Source organism: Balaenoptera musculus, chromosome 2, assembly GCF_009873245.2.
Source record: "Balaenoptera musculus isolate JJ_BM4_2016_0621 chromosome 2, mBalMus1.pri.v3, whole genome shotgun sequence".
In the NCBI taxonomy this organism is placed as follows: domain Eukaryota; kingdom Metazoa; phylum Chordata; class Mammalia; order Artiodactyla; family Balaenopteridae; genus Balaenoptera; species Balaenoptera musculus.
Window position 1 is genome coordinate 34633020 of NC_045786.1, and position 5258 is coordinate 34638277.

General features: G+C 38.7%; 1 pseudogene; it reads left to right on the forward strand.

The window, feature by feature from the left end:
• The first annotated feature begins 2313 nt into the window (after nt 1–2313).
• Nucleotides 2314–4383, forward strand: LOC118890964 (annotated as a pseudogene).
• Nucleotides 4384–5258: the final 875 nt, after the last annotated feature.

A 5258-nucleotide genomic window follows, 5' to 3' on the forward strand; every position in this document is an offset into this window, starting at 1 on the left:
GTTTGTTACTCATTTTACCTAAGTATATTTCTTTTCTTTTACTTGTATTTGTGGGTTTGATCAAATAAACTATGGATTCTGTAATTTTTACCTTTTTAATTGCAATGTGTACTGTATTTTCCATTACATTTTTGTTTACTTTTTCTTTCCCAGCCTTTCATAATCATATGTACATGACTCTACTATTAAAACTGAAGTTTTAAACTTTTTAGAAATGATGGCACTGTATTTGTGGGTTATGGACAAAATGATATTCATAGATTGTGACATGCTTAATATTTATTGAGCATCTACTATATGCCAGAGATTTGTGAGGTACTGGGGAGACTTCAGTGTACAAGGGAGATAAAAGTCCTGCCCATGCTACTGTTCCCAACTGAACGAATGGTGGTGCCACTCACTGAGAGGTAGAATACCAGGGAAGCTCATCAGCTTATAAATGATATTGAAGCATGGAGATGAATATTGGTAATAGCTAATATTTATAGTGACTGAACTATATTCCATTGTTCTAGATTTCTTAAAATGTATTAACTGAATTCTTCACAACTGTTCTCTGAAATAGATACCATTACTATTTCTTCAGAAACTCAAGGCACAGAAAAATTTGTTTCCCTCACTATATACAAATACTATATCACAAAGCTATTAAGTGACAGAATTGGGATTAGGTTCTAAGCACATTAGATCCAGCTCCCACACCCAGAACCATTGTTCACTCAGACCCTCGGATGAGATCACCTAGAGAGTTCAGGAAGATAAAGAAAATAGGTCTGCATTAGAACCCTGAGACACAGCAACATTCAGAGTTGGAAAGGGGTGGAGAAACCAGCTACGGAGATTGAAATAAAAAGTGTTGAGTTGAAAAAATCAGGAGACTAGTATCTGGGAAAGTAAGTGAAGTTAATGTTTCAAGAAGGAGTTGAGACATGGTCAGACATTAATATAATATAAACAGACAAAAACTCTAGTAAACTTGATCAAAAAACCCCAAAGTTTTAAAAAGAAACAAAATAGGCAAATTCTGGTAAATATGATATTTTAAAGCTAGAGGAAGCACACGAATGCAGCATTAAGAATAAAGATGACCACGTATCTACAGATACAAAGGATATTTAAATATTACATGAGAATATTATGCTCAAACTTATGAAATACATTTGAAAATATAGATAAATAAAATTACTTCCAGGAGTAGATTAATTACCAAAATCATCTCAGGAAGAAGTGGAAAACTTAAACCCAAAATCATACCAAAAAATTAAGAAGCTATTAAAATATCTACTTTTGAAAAGTTACTAAAAGATCTACTCAGATCATTTTATACAAGAATTTACCAGGTCTTCAGGGAAGAGAAAATTCTATTAAAATTTTCTTTTTTTACTTTCTGACCTCACCGGGTGGCACGTGGCATCTTAACTCCCCAACCAGGGATCGAACCCGCACCCTCTGCGTTGGAAGCTCAGAGTCTTAACCACCGGACCACCAGGGAAATCCAAAAACTCTATTTTTAAGAAGCTGTTCCAGAGCACAGAGAAACACAAAACTTCCCAATTCACCATAAGAAATCAGCCTGACCAGATATGCAAAACACAAGAAGACAGAACCAAAAAGTAAAAATAAAAAATAAATGTATAAACATGCATCACTTTTGAAAATAAACGCAAGTATCACAACTAAAGTATAAGTTAGTATTTGAACCCAGTCAATTATTAAAACGAATACTACTTCACAGTCAAGCTTGGTTGATCCCCAAAAGGCAAAGGTGTTTCAGCCTCGGGAAATATATTGACTATTGACGGTATTCACTACACTAACAGATTAAAGGAAGAAAATCATACCTCCATCTCAAAAGATGAAGAAAAACATTTGAACCAGTTCCTGATTAGAGAAAAAAATACTTACCAAAAAAATCACCTTAGTAAACTAGACATAGAGGAAAACTTCAACAGCCTAATATTGCAGGTTGCAATATTGCAGAAAAGTTGTTTTAGCTATAAGCATTAGAAATCTCCAGACCGACAACCTTAAAAAAAGGAAGAAGTCTTAGGTAAAGTGCCTCCAGGGATAGTTAATTAAGTAGCTCAAAATCATCATCAAAGACACAGTGTGCCGGAGTGCGGCCACCGAGCCTGGGCCGGGGACCCGGCATGCAGGGCGTAGGGCGCGCGGGGAAGGAGTGGGGCTGGCCCGGAGGAGCGCCCCGGAGCGTGAGGGCCAGAGCGGCGCCGCCCGCCGCCGTGCGCCCGGGGGCGGGGCTACGCGGCCCCTCCGCCCGCCCCGCTCGGGCGTCTGGTCCACCGCCTTCTCGGAGCTGCGCCTGGGCTGGCCGGGCGGACCCCAAGGACTGGCATTTTTTTTTTTTTATTATCTGTGCAAACTTCCTGTAATTCATTTTTCCTCACTCCAGTATTAAGAAATATACCAAATTAAAAAGATATGGATGAATATCCTAAGAAAAGAAAAAGGAAGACTTCACACCCTTCTCGTTATTCAGATTCCTCTGGAATAAGCAGAATTGCAGATGGATTCCATGGAATTTCTTCTGATCATTGTTACAGTGTTTGTTCTATGAGACAACCAGACAAAATATTTTGACAACAAAGTCTAATCATGAAACAAACAACAAAGTTCATTAGCGGGACATCCTGCAAAATACCCTACCAGTCCCCTCGAAATTGTCATGGTCGTCGAAAACAAGGGAAGTCTGAGAAACTGCCACAGCTGACAGTAGCCTAGAGACATGACAACTAAATGATGATGATTCTGATACAGAGACATCAAATGACTTGCCAAAATTTACAGATGGAATCAAGGCCACAAACAGAAATCAAAACTGCCTGGTTCCAGGTCCTGTACTGAGAATTCTAGACCACACTGCCTTTTCTACAGAAAAATTTGGTGATAACTGACATTTGTGATGAAGAGTGAGACTCCCCTGAATCAATCAACCAGCAAACTCAAGAGGAGAGCCCTATAGAAGCTCACACTGGGCTTCCCTGGTGGCGCAGTGGTTGAGAGTCTGCCTGCCAATGCAGGGGACGCGGGTTCAAGCCCTGGTCTGGGAGGGTCCCACGTGCCGTGGAGCAACTGGGCCCGTGAGCCACAACTACTGAGCCTGCGCGTCTGGAGCCTGTGCTCTGCAACAAGAGAGGCCGCGATAGTGAGAGGCCCGCGCACCGCGATGAAGAGTGGCCCCCGCTTGCCGCAACTAGAGAAAGCCCTCGCACAGAAACGAAGACCCAACAGCTAAAAATAAATAAAAAATAAATAAATAATAAAAACAAAGGAATTCCTTTAAAAAAAAAAAAAAAGAAGTTCACATTGCTGAAGATGTTCCAGTTGCTGCAGAACTGCATGCAATTTCTGAAGATTATGATATAGAGACCGAAAACAATTCCTCTGAGAGTCTCCAAGACCAAACTGATGAAGAGCCACCAGCTAAATTTTGCAAAATTCTTGACAAGAGCGAAGCTTTGAATGTGACTGCCCAGCAGAAATGGCCTTTACTGAGAGCTAATAGCAGTGGCCTCTATCAGTGTGAACTTTGTGAGTTCAACAGCGAATATTTTTCTGATTTAAAGCAGCATATGTGATCTTGAAGCATAAGCGTAGTGATTCAAATATGTGTCGAGTATGCAAAGAAAGTTTCTCTACCAATATGCTTCTGATCGAACATCCAAACTGCATGAAGAAGATCCCTACATTTGTAAATACTGTGACTATAAAACAGTAATTTTTGAGAACCTCAGCCAGCACATTGCAGACACCCATTTTAGTGATCACCTTTATTGGTGTGAGCAGTGTGATGTACGGTTCTCCCCAAGCAGTGAACTCTACCTACATTTCCAGGAGCACAGCTGTGATGAGCAGTACTTGTGTCAGTTCTGTGAACATGAAATGAATGATCCAGAAGACTTGCATGGCCATGGGGTAAATGAGCATGCATGTGAATTAATAGAGTTAAGTGATAAGTATAACAATGGAGAACATGGACAGTACAGCCTCTTAAGCAAAATTACATTTGACAAATGTAAAAACTTCTTTGTATGTCAAGTATGTGGGTTTCAGAGTAGACGTCATACAAATGTTAACAGGCCTGTTGCTATTGAACATACTAAAATTTTTGCTCATGTCTGTGATGACTGTGGGAAAGGCTTTTCAAGCATGCTAGAATATTGCAAACATTTAAATTCACACTTATCTGAAGGGATTTATTTATGTCAATATCGTGAATATTCAAGAGGACAGATTGAAGATCTTAAAATTCAGCTAGATTTCAAGCATTCAGCTGATTTACCTCATAAGTGTAGTGACTGCTTAATGAGGTTTGGAAATGAAAGGGAATTAATAAGTCACCTTCTGGTCCATGAGACAACTTGATTGTTCTCTTTAACTTGCATAATGATGTAAAATAATAAATGTGATGTAAAATAATAAATTTGACTTTTTTGCAGATGTTAAAATGGATGATTTTAAACACAACTTATGAGAACTGTCCTTAACAAGATGTTTTTTAATTGCCAATTTTCTTGGCATTGCTACCTTTTTCAGTATATAATTGTATCCTAAATGTGGTATTTTCAATGTATTGTAGTTGGTAGTTTTAACCACTTTTGGTGACTATCATCGTGTTTCTTGCATGTGCTCTGATTTCATAAATTCATAAGAAACAGATGTACTAAAAAAAAAAAAAAGATATAATGTCCCTCCATATTTCTCTCTGTTCATGGTATTGGCATTCTCCTTGCTACCTTGCCTCACAGACATTATTCTGCAAAAATAGCAATGTGCCCTGGAAGAAGGACTATTTTCTCCCACTGTCTATAAAATGGAGAATCTTTCTTAGAAGGTTCCCAAAAGACTTTTGTCTCATTAGCTGGAATTTCATCCCAACCTCATTCTTAGACCAACCCCTGGTAATGGGAGTGAGATGACGAAGAAAACATGGCCATGTGAAGGAGTGTGGATTACCCAAACAAAGTCAGAGTTTTATTAGAATGAAATAAATATGTTATTTAGGGTACCTGAAGTGTCTGTTAGAGATTTCTATCCGAAACCTGAAATAACAGCATATTTAAGACGTAATTAAGTGGTGAAAAATTAGAGGCATCCCTCTTGAAGTCAGGAACAAAATGAGGCTGCCAATATCATTAGTATACAACGCTGTATTAGGGATCCTAACAATTCACTCAATAATATTTGAGTGCCTACCAAGCACCTGGTACCATATTAGGTATTATAAACACAATAATAAG